This window comes from Pinus tabuliformis, chromosome J (assembly GCF_031772625.1).
Source record: "Pinus tabuliformis cultivar Carrire ecotype Pingquan chromosome J, CPIR1, whole genome shotgun sequence".
Lineage (NCBI taxonomy): Eukaryota > Viridiplantae > Streptophyta > Pinopsida > Pinales > Pinaceae > Pinus > Pinus tabuliformis.
Window position 1 is genome coordinate 1,568,011,092 of NC_142295.1, and position 12,577 is coordinate 1,568,023,668.

Sequence of the window (12,577 nt, forward strand, 5' to 3'; positions counted from 1 at the left end):
CACTGAAATCAAAGACTGATCCCATAAGGTACCAACTGAACATGATGGAATAGGATGGTACTACACTACAAACTCAGGTGCCAGCATATAGAATGTCGCCATGACTGACTGCAACATATAAGGTGGAGTGGTATCAACTAGCAGCAACAGGAGTAACTGTCAAGTGAACCAATGAATGCTGATACAACCTGAGGTCTTCACCGACCGCCGTGGTACATTTCTACACCATGGGAATAAATGATCTGAAGTCGACCATGTGAGAAATCGTTTGATTACCGGTCATTGATGTATACCGTTAACAAACGCGAGACTACTCACCGATAATGATAATGAGAGTCAAGGTACCCAGTACAATCTAACAAGTGTGAATAGATGAGCTGAAGTCGAACACCTGTAAGAATCTATCAATCAGGAGACAATGATGGTTTCCCACTGTCGATAGCAAGGAATCTGCCACTAATGACTGCAAACCCCAAGGTACTGCCAAATGGACTCTAGATCTTTGCCCCAGAGCAATGAGTCGGAGTCGATAGGGAAAGATCCGCTAGAAGGAAGGCATTAAGGCATCCTCCATCAATCTAGCGCGAGTGTAACCCGTAGGCCAATAATGTGGAAGGAATCGGACGAAAAAGATGTAGTAACCCAACCGAAGTACGTTTCCGGTGTACACAAGATGTGGCTAGCGCACGGCAGAAACCCTCTGAACCAACCAATAATGAAAGCTGACACAGAGGCGAGGTATCCACCAATAGGGTCAAATGGAAACCAAGGTACTGCACGAATCCCAATGTGTGATAATGTATGCTGATGTCGAACACAAGGGAAACCACTCAGTCAAAGACCCATGATACTGATCGATGCTGAGCACAAGGTGACCTATCAATAATGAAAATAGGGCCAGGGTGCGGTCTCTAGGTCTGCCCTCAGAGCAATGTGTCGTCGTCGATAAGGACAAGACCCGCTAGCAAGAAGTCAATGGGGACCTTCTCAAACCGGCACGAGTGAAGGACCAATATAACTGATGTGATGATAGACATGACACTGACAACCAGGGATGGCCGACTGAAAAATGAGTCAAGAGACACCGCAGAAAGGCCGACTCAGGCTAACTTCCCTTGAACAAAAGCACGACTCAATGTGACTATGTGGCAGCATATAATGAATCTGTATAAGTTCGTCATGCAGGAGGCACGAACGAACCCTCCATATGATTGGAAGAGATAACCAATCGGGGGAGAACTGACTCGATAACAAGGTTATGGCTTACCTAAGTCAAACTAAATCCCACCCATGCGGAGGAGACTTTGTTTTGAGTGCTTTGTTCAAGGGCGACACGACTGACTCTAGCTGCCAACAATAAATGGAAATAATGTCCCTGTTCCCGCTCTTTTTGGAATATTTAATTTTTTTGTCTTTTTCTGATAAGCCGGAAAAAGAATAAAAGAATGCTATGGTACAGTGGAAAGAATGAGTGTCGGTGAAACAGATGATCTAGTTCCTGGGAAAGGAACGTTCCTATGCTCAATGCAGGGAGGTGAAAAACTGGTCAGTGACACTCAGAGGTATGTCCCTTCCACGGATCTGGGTATGTCAAGCTGCAGAGGTCAAGGGTATGCAAGGTTGATTTTTGCAGACGTCATGGTCAAAAGTGGGCTTAAACACGAGTCCAAGTGAAGCCGGCTATAGGCCAAAAGGTGCAAATGGTCAACATGCAATGCAGAAGTACAACTCAACACACATAGGAGCCTCTAGGGTATAAGGCCAGAACGAAACGAAGAAGCAAAGAAGAATGAGTCTTCAACGCATAAGTCATGGCGGGACTACAGAGGAATCCCGAGCCTACTCAAAACGAAGTAGCATGGGCAACAAATGTCAGTGAGGTGCTAACTAGGATGCCCATGTAAAAGGATGGCTCTACCATCATGTCATGATTTAAAGAATCGGCGAGTGAAAATGGCTTGCGAACCATAACATGATGGGGTCGACCCTACGGCAGATGTATCGGTCAAATGGAGGCTAGTATGCATAATGCAACGGAAAAATGGTGTCCCTAACCTATATGCCAGTGAGAACACGATACCTGCCATGACGGGTCAGCAGTCATGGAACCGTCTCGAATCGTCGAAAAATGTCCAAAATGTACCATAGCTCGAGTGAATGGATCATCTTCGCTACATCAGGCATCACGGGTAAACATGAGCGTAGCAGTGGACTGTCTCACCACGGTGTTTGATTGGTGTACTCCTCTACTTGCCAACATGAAGGAGCAGCTTGCTTCTATCAGGAGGGGACAGACCAAGAACTTTGGGTACGGAACCATTTTATGCACGTTTTTCTTCGAGAAGGTTCCCGCACTCCGCCCCAGGGTAGCAGTTCCCATCAGTAGTCCACGTGATCCACGCATGGGCCGGTGGGCTGACTTGATGAAACGTCTGGGGGGTGGGGAAGTGCCCAGGAATGCATTCGACGACGACTTTTTTGCTTGGTGGGAGCAACAGATCATCGCCATAGACGACTACCCCTATGCTGGACTGGATTTCCGAGGAGATCCTGACCTAGTGTTGCCACCAGATGTAGCATGGGGCGAGATCGGTAAGATTTTTTTGATTTTTATGATTTTATGATTTTTAGGATTTTTCAAATATAATGATGAACTTGGAAAAATATATTTTTTGATGAGATTCAAATGACTGATATGATGATCATGTTCCAGACATTGGGCCCGTGCGACCAGATGGATTCCCACGGCATGGACGGCGTGGCCGAGGAGCCGAAGAGGAGGCTGTGAATGCGGAAAGGACCCTCAACAACGTCCAGCGACACTTGGCGAGATTGAGCTACCAAGTACCGATGGCCGAGATAGAGGACCTTCCTCCAGATATGCAGCGTCATGTGGTTGGGATGCCACGTGACTGGGTTCGCGTCTTTCGGCGCGTGGCCACTGCTATAGTTAGTTATTTAGCTGCTCATCCAGAGCCGAGGCATTAGATATGCCTGACATGATTATGGGCATTTGAGTCCCAATTTTGTATATTTTGGACACACATATGTACACTCGAGAAGCTTTGCGATATATATATATATATACAGTTTGACTTTTTGATGCATGATTTTATGATGATGAATGATTGATATGCCAGTCTAATGCTTGATTAGCGATAGAATTAGCTAACCAATTTTGAGATCTTGGAATGTGCAAATAATTAATGTAAATAAATGATCTTTGCAACAACCTCACCCTTAAATATTGGCGATATAATGATGGATCTCTAACCCGATAAATGTTATTTAACTGAGACACTATCAATTGAGAATCAAGATATACTACCAACGAGTCGATCCCATGAGAGATTGCCTCGGATAATAAATTGATAACAGCTGTATACTCGGCCATATTGTTTGAAGCAGGACCGATACACACGCCTCTCGATATCATCAACTGACCAGTTGGGTAATAAAGTACCCAAGCTGCGGAAGCAAGATTCCGAGTGTGCCGACTAGCACCATCGGCGAATCCAAAATAAACCAAATCATCCATCAACACCTGCCAAAGCAGACCAAAAAGTGCTGATATCAGAAAACGCTCGATAAGATATGTACAAATATACATAAAATACAAAGAAGCCATTGCCTGGCCAAAGCTAAGCAAAGCACTTCCTGAGGTAGAGCCCGTCAGGGGGCTCCGCCGACTGACTCCTAGGGATGTTTATAGGTACGACGATCGAACCAATCAATATACTCTCTTCGGCAAATAAATGTGTTGGAGCCAAAGGGACCGTACAAACATCACTAGTCGAACTGGAGGACCGAGATTCTACTTCATGCACAGGGGAATGAAAGTGTAACCGACGATGTAAATCTTCCAAAGGTCGATCTACGGCCGTCATTGCTTCGAATACCGCTTCATCCGATGGAAAAACAATATCCGAGCAATCCAATGCAGAGGTGGAATCAAGGGTCCGAAAATGAGCCACATCACCATCTATTTCTTTCCCAAAGGAAATAGTAGAATGGTTATCTACAGAGTTGTCGATAGATTCACATCTAGGTTCTGCTGCAGACATAAGAGATTCTATTTCACCCACCTTGTCGTCACCTGATGTGGTCACAGGTGAAGCTAAGGTTCCAGGATTCGATGAATAAGGAGTTTGAACAAACTCTCTCCGTAAAGGATCCCTGGAGGATGAAATTGTATCTATACCAGCTGTAGGAGGGGGAAGATTAAACGTACCCATCAATGAAGAGTACATCCCGACTCCTAGACTCTCAATAGGCGGACGGGGGTTACCCACTAAAGGAATGGTAGAGTCAGAGTTTGCTTGAGGATCAGCTGGACAATAGTCCAATTGGTCAACCTTAACGATTTTCCCCTCATAAGGAAAGCAAATGACACGAAATAGAGTCGAAACAACGACTTCCATCTCGTATACCCAGTTCCTTCCTAATAGGAGATTATAATCTAGGTTAGCGTCTATGACTTCTACTTCAATATTAACGACCTTTCCTCCAACACATATAGGAAAAGCCGGGATAATCCCGTACGGTCTATGAGAGTGACCATCAAATGCTGTCAATAGGGTGGGCGAAGGAACAACCGTCGGTGATCCAATGGCCTTCCAGCATGACATAGACATGACACACGTGGAAGCTCCCTCATCTACTACCGTCCGGAAAATATTCGTTTTCTGGTAGGTTGACTTTATCTGGAAAGCCATGTGATGAGGAAGTCTCTTTTTGACATTACTCATATCAAAAGTGAGAGCTAAGGAATTACTTGGATCTACTGCGCCCATTGCCGATAGCAAGGCACTTCGTTGAGTAGGACATGTCTGGAGAACCTCTAACGCGGACATAGCACATGGACTCTGAGCCAGATCCTCGACAATGGAGTAATTCTGGGCTGCCCTAATATTAGGGTTGATAGTCGCGCGTTTAGCGGAACCTTTCGGCACCCGAGGTATAGTCTCAACAGAAGGTCGCTCAATATGAAGTGGGTTGTTAGTTTCGGGAACTGATTTACCCTTAGAATTTTCACCTTCACCATAATCGCGTGACCGTGTGGCCACATTAACGTTTGAACCCATCATAAAAACATTTGATGCTTTTTCCCCTTCCTGGTTGCCCCCCGAGGAGGTCCCAGGATTCGAATTTGCGCCAGCAAGAAGTTGCTGCCCTTGGGGAAATGGGTTAGTCAACACAGCTTGCGAACTAGAAGTCCCTTGCTGTCCTAACAAGCGCTGAGCGTCTTCGATTCTAGGGCAAAGATGAGTTAGATGGTCCCCACTGCATAACTTGCAAGGAAACTTAACTTTCTTTCTCGACTCACCCTTACCACCACCAGCGTTGTTGCCGGATTTATTTGCATCGGGCTTCCCATCCGAGTTCTTCTTTTTACCACGTCCTTTCTTTTTCCCATTGGAATTTTGATTTCCTTTGGGGTTATCGGATTGGACGGCGTTAATGGAAGAATTTTGGGAAGCGGGAGGATTAGACATTGTGACTTGGTTGTTAGGAGCAGTTTGTAATGACAACTGCTGCAATTGATTCAACAAGTTCACTGTAGTCGAGTCTACTGACCCCACGATACCATCCGCGTGAGGACCTGGCTTTGGCTTAGCTAAATCAACCTTAGATCCAGGAGCATCTGGCAAGTACTTTTGGAGGATCCCAGACTGAGAGTAGATCAGTTCTAATTGCTGGGCCCTGAAAATGGCTTGCTCCTCATAATAGACCCCAGACATGGAGACATCCTTGGAGATCTCAGGTTGCAAAGACTTCAAAAACCACTCTAGACGGTACTCCAGAGGGATTTCGGCTTTAATGAGCCTTTTTCTCCGTCTCCATTCCTGTATGTGATCAGAAATGTGGGTTGCCTTATCCTGACGAAAGGTAGCCAGAAGTTCAGTTCCGGCATCATAGCGGACAGGCAACTGGAAGTGATTCAAGAAGATATTGGCTAATTCAGCGAACGATGTAAAGCTGCCCCCTGGCAACTCTATGTACCATTTAGCCGCATTACCAGTCAAGGTGCGCTGAAAGAGTCTCAACCTAACCGAATCTTTGATGAGGGAGTTAGATGAGCACCACAAATGGAATGTGGTTACATGATCGCCCGGATCTTCACCACTCTTCCCTTCGAATTTTGGGATGTCCGAAGGGAGTTTGGTTGGGACCAGAGGCCAGGCCGGATTGTATCTGATAGGGTCATTCGTTAGCTTAGTGAGATCTGGCAAGTTTAACGTTGCCAGAAATGGAAGCCTAGGAGGACCTAGGGGATTCCACCCAGACTGGGCAGAACTCCCAAAGTTCTGAAAAGATTGTCCTGGGATTTGAGAGGCACCAGGCTGCCCCAAGTGACCAGTAGAACCAGTTGAACCAAAAGGCAAGCCTTGTGGTCCAGCAAAATTCGGAGTTTGACCAACTCCTGCCGTATAAGCTCCATAGCTTGCAAAGTTTCCTCCTAAATAATTGTAAGGAGTCGATAACCCCTGATATGGGTTCCAAGCCGAAGCGAGGGGAGGAATACTTTGAAACATGCTAACCGTGGAATACGGCCTACTTCCTTGTTGGCCAATGAATGGATTCGCAGTTCCTGCGTTACTAACCCCAGGGTTATTCCAACCTTGGAAAGGATTGCTGCTTTGTCCTATTGAAGAAAAAGGCATGGATCCTACCGTTGGGTTGGAATGTGGGATATGACCACTTCCAAAAGGAAAACCCTGAAATGAAGCCGATCCGTCCATCATGGACGTAGCGGCACTGAACGGAACTGACGGAATACCCTGTGATTGGGTGCCAAAAAGGAAGGAACCAGTACTAAAAGCATTGGTTTGGGCATTTCCACTCGTGGACGGAATGGAGGTAGACCCAACCAAAGATGTGCTAGCAAACGATCCGAACAAGGAAGCGGAGGGGATGGAAATGGTTCCTCCCCCTTGCACCGATGTTGGGGTTTGCATAGTCGCAGCACTCGTGGAAGCCATGCTTCCAGTAGTGATTATAAATGGTAAGCGCGTAGCGTAACCTGGACTCGCTGGTCTATATAATGGAGGCCCAACGTATTGCAATACGTCTGGGTAACTAGATGGTAGTGGAGAATTTGGAATCACTAATGATTCTGAAAGTTCTTCTACCTCTACGTTATCCTCCGCTTGAAAGCGAACTTGAGAAAAGACTGGAGCGTCCCTCTCTTGTTCAAAAGTACCAGGCCTTGCTTGGCCGCTAATATCCCCGAGAGGAGGATCAATCCCCGATGCGTCACCCGGTGTGGGACGGACCCCACCGGTAGTATTCCCTCTGCGCCTTCTAGGAGAAGGCTCTAAACTAGGTGGCGAGAGACCACGAAGTCTTCGAGACCGTCTTGGAGACCGGTCAGCCACTTTGAATTTTTTGTTAAGATCTAACTAAAGACTCAAAAAATTAAAAGCTAAGCCGACTAGGAGCACAGAGCACACAATATAAAGTTCCTAAAGATACAGCCAGTCAAACAACTTTCAAGTATTTCCGCTCCGGGTGATTGAGACCGGACACCAAAATACAAGAAAGTGAATCAAAGGGCCTTCCGAGGATAGTCTGGGATGATGAGGGCCCAGTCCTATCAGCGAAGGTATCAGAGGAAGTTACGCTGACCTCCTAACAACAGCCTGCGCCGGTGCAAGCCCCCAAGCTTCGCAAGGGTGCCCTCCGGAAGTACTGTCGAGAGTGATACAACGTCGACCTCAGGTGCCACGGGATTCCCCTCCGCAGCCACCTATGCAGATCCCTAGGAGAGGCAACTATGGGTACCAACTCGTCGCAGAAGCCAGGCGGAACAGTCGTGAGGTAAGTTCGGACAAGTAGGAGAGGGGGTATCTCTCTTCCCTGTCTTCACAGACCCTCGTGCTTAACTCCCAGATCCGGAGCTTTCCTGGTCTTCCTAACGCTATTGGATTTACTCTCTTTAATCAGACTCTTATGTTTGACGTTTTGTGTGGCCTTGGAGAGTTAACTCTCCACTCGCCTAATCCAAGGCCCTAAAATCCTAAATTTGTTGGTGTAATAACTAAAACAAAAAGTTCTAGTGGATTTTAATTAAGCGCTTGATTTTATTAGGCTGTTCTTTAAGTCAAAGGTAATGGAGGTGAAACTTGTGGTGTTTTATGGACGCAAAAGAAATTAATAAAACCTAGCTACATGCACATGCACTTTTGTTTTCGATGAAGAGCAATTTCTATGAGGTTCAGAAGGCACTTGTAATATAAACAAAATTTTTTTCTTTTTCTTTTCAGACTCCACACTCACAAAAACTAACAAAACTAAATATGCCTAAAAAGAGATGCAAATCTTTCCCTAATGCAAGAACTAAATGTGGATGCACGATTCAAAGACTACTCTAAAAACAAAGAAGGAAAGTTGCTGCTTTACCAAATTTTGTCTTGTCACTGAAATGCTTAGATAGAAAATGATTGGTTACTAATCATTTCGTCCAAACAATAAAAACAAGTTTTAAGATAAAAAACAAAGCACTTTCACTTCGCAAAAAAGGAAATCAAATGAGAAGCAAGTTTAAGAAAGCGAAACTCAAAAACTTTCAAAAGATTTTCTTTCAATCAAACCAAAAAGTCTTTTTCAAAGGAAAACTCTCAAAAATACTGACACTAATGATTGATAAACAAGCCACCAAACACTTTTGTGAATTGACACCTTTCAAATGATGAAAACTCAACAAAAATAAAATGTGTTCGAAAACGCTTTTGACAATCAAAAGCAGCGATGAAAGTCCAAAATATCAAAAGACAAGTTTCAAGAAACTGGTAACAAACAAATTTCCCGAAACAAAGGAGTAAATGGTCATAAAAATGATTTCGTTAAGCAAACACAAATGTCATGAAAACAAAATGGACACAAAGATTTGAAGACAATCTTCCCACTCTGCTGAAACAGAGCAATCAAGATTCTTAAACAGAAACCTTGTGTGTCAAAAATCAATGACGCTTGCAATCAACGAAAAACAAGACTAGCACTCCTTATAACTAGAGAGAGTTCGAAACAAGATGCCCCCTGTTAAACAGAGAACTGTCATTGGGAATTGACTGTTTTAAACTGACCCAAACCACCAGACAGACATTCAGCAAAAGAAAAATTATAAATCTTGAAAATTATGTGATATACGCGCCTGCAATTATTTGCAGAATGCGTGTATACGCGACTGTAACTAAGGAAACCTGCGTATACGCGGGTTTACTTAGTGCAACTTGCGTATATACGCTTCTGTAATCCAGAAAAAGTGCGTATCTGAAGTCTTTCAAGAAAAATAAAAAACACAAACTGAAAAACTGGAAAAGCTTGGAGTTCAAGAAAATATCAGACAGTCAGAACCAACAAACAGAGGGACTGAGCCTTGATTGGCTTGAGGACTACCCAAACTAGGAACAACAAGAGTGTTGTCCCCAGCGGAGTCGCCAATTCTGGTTGAAGGGAAAGTACCCCTAGGGTCCTTTGGGCTAAGACTCTACCAGACTGAAAATTGCTTATTCAAAGAAACACACACACACAGCCATCTTTTTTACTTTTAAGCAAATTCTAATGTTTAGGGCACATACCTAAGGTCCTACGTTCGAGAAGACCGTTAGGGTGCAAACCCTTCTTGGAGTTCCCTTCTTCTTTCTTTGACCTGCAAGACAAACAAATCAAAGAACACAACAGTACATGTATAGAAGTTTATATATAAATCATCTTTATGCTATAAAGTTAGTTATAAAAAATCTTTAAGTAACCACTTTCATAAGAATTCAACACAAGAATTTCATAAGCATAAAGAAAGATTATTCGGGAACAAAGACGTGTTTCTTTATATATAAAGGCAAATAAAGTACATATATCGGAAAGATATCACCTGAACACCTTCAGCAGGCTCCAAGCAAGCTTCCTCCCGGATTCGTTCCAGCCTCCAGCCTCCAACAAGAGCTCCTTCCAAGTCTTACTCAATGATGATGTCAAGGATGAATGATCACCAATACACATGGAAACAAGGGTTTCCTATGCAAAATGGGGGAAGTGCAGAATGCACCAAGGACTTCAGACCTGGTCTAAGGGAAAAATCTCAGCATAATAATCTTGCTCTCCTTTCTCTCTCCCCTTGGCCTTCCCTTTGATGTCTTTTTATACCCTCTCCAAAGTAGTTTTTTAGTTAGGAGTTGGTTGGGAACAGTTGGGCCACGGGCACTAACAGGTGATCCAGCAGGTAAACCCGCGATCACCGCCCGAAAAAGAGGAAATTATATTTTTTTAAGTGTTTTAATAGATACACGCGGGTTGGGTATGACAGACCCGCGTGTACACACGTTTAACACAGGGCAAAGTCGCGTATAGGGAATAAAACACTGTTTTTTAAATTTTTGGACCAGGTTTGGAAGGAGGGGTTGCCCTAGGCCATAAGTGCAGCATCACAAACCATAAGAGTGAGATTTGGAGCTATAACAGTCATGAATTCTCTGAGCGACTTCTCTTGAACATATCGGCGACACTTGACATGATGGATTGGTAGCATTAACCCCAAATGTGGATGGTGTGACGGAACCATGGTGATGTGACCAGTGAATGGAACAACCCAACCCGACTCGGATGCGGAGTGAAAGTGTCATGTTTAAGAGCGACTTGCTACCAACAAAGTTTCTTCAAGTTTTCTTCCCAATTTTTCCCCAGTCATTGCTGACCAGTACCTCTTTATTTTTTTCAAGCTTGAGGAGGATAACATATGCTTGTTCTATAATTTTCCCTTTGGGCAAACTCATCACTATGTTTTAACGAGCCTAGTGATAGTGAAACTCGTTCTTGTCTGTGACGGACAAGTTTTTCGCTATTCAGTTTTTAACGAGTTTAACGACAAAGATAACTTGGTCCTTTTCAATTTTAGAGAGTCTGAAGAGGGACGTAAAGGAAACTCCAAAAATCCTTTTTCGTCATCTAATCCCTTAAGTCCAAAAAAGTATAAAATAATACAAAAGGGATGAATTTTTGGTAATTTTAACGAGCCGAACAAAACAAGCACTCGATATTTTTGTGTAATAATCCCTCAGGTCCAAAAAGATTAAAATCTAAAGGAGGGATATCACTTCCGGTCACTTTAACGAGCTGGAGAGGCCAATGGCTCAGAAATCTTTTCATATTTTACGAGTCAGTTGAAAAGAGCTTAAAGGAGACTCGTTTTTGAGGAACGAGTGATAGATTTAGGTAGCAGCTGATTCCAGGTAAGGTTTGGAATTTTCCAATCACGGCAGTGTCACAAGGATGGCTAACAGGATCACTCTTCGCAGTTGTTCCTCAAAAGGGGCAAACAATCAAGTGGAGGTGAATGATCGGCCAATATAGAGTGGAGGTGATGATGAGAACACGACCAAGGCTTCAAAGGCTGATGGTAATACATTCACGATGGTTATTTACCGGAAATTGGTTCATTTTTTAATGAGCTTAAACGCTGGGGGGAACACTTGCTCATTGCTTATGTTTATTTTTTAACGAGCTTGAATTCCACGTTAAAACTGTTCGATCCAGTCGTATAATAAGGATGTCTCATCTAAGATGCCATTTTTATGGAGCTTGCACCTTACAAAGATTTGCTCCGGATCCTTTCTTTATGCAAGTTAGGAAACGACCAATCCTACAAGTTTAAAGGGTTAGAGGACCTATAAATTTAAAAAATAAATGGTCGCTCTTTGCTTGCATGCCAAAAGGTTTGCATGCCCCCAGGTATAGTGAAAGATTTCCAGGTTACCAAATATTGTTCCATCTGTGTCACAGACAAAACACTTCCTCGGCGATGTCTACCGAAATAGACAAAGGTGAGTGGCGCAGATGCCTCCACTCACATAACTTTGACGAGGGAATCTTATTCCAGCCTAATCCCATTTTCCTAAACAGACGGGTGTGTCAGACTAGTCATATATCCTCCGCGGAAACCTACCCTATACCCAAGGTTTTCCTACCGAAACAGACCAAGGTGCATGCCCCCTAGGTTTCAGTCATGTCCTCCGAATCACTCGCGCTCATCAGGAGGACAGACTGGGGATTGATGAGACATTCCTTGCGTGAAAAGACCATTCAGGGTTGGTATATGACTATTTGCTATGTGTGAACCGGGAAATGAAAGTTGGTCTACGAGCTTGACCACTCTTCCTTCGTGCGGAAAACACATTACTCTAAAGAGTGAGGAGACGACGGCTTCCATGCAATAAATATAGTCCCGTCTAAGGAGTAGATTATATTCCAGGGGTCCTTGGACTACCATTACGTTCATGTGAACGGTTTTCCTTCTCAATGTTATCGGCACATTGGGAAGGATCCCTAATGGTCGACTGGTTCCTTTGTCAAAGCCTGTTATATTTCTCATCTCAGGCAAAAGCGATGGCAAACCAAGCGCTTTCCAAGCAGTTGAGGAAAGGATACTCACAGAAGCCCCTTCATCTATGATGGTACCAACCATGACCATTCTATATATTTGAGCAATGATTCGAAATGGTACACTAGCCGGTAAACGGGGTCTGCCTAGTAGATTCCAGTCAAAGGAAACAACCAGGTTGCTTGGAGGTGGGACCGAATA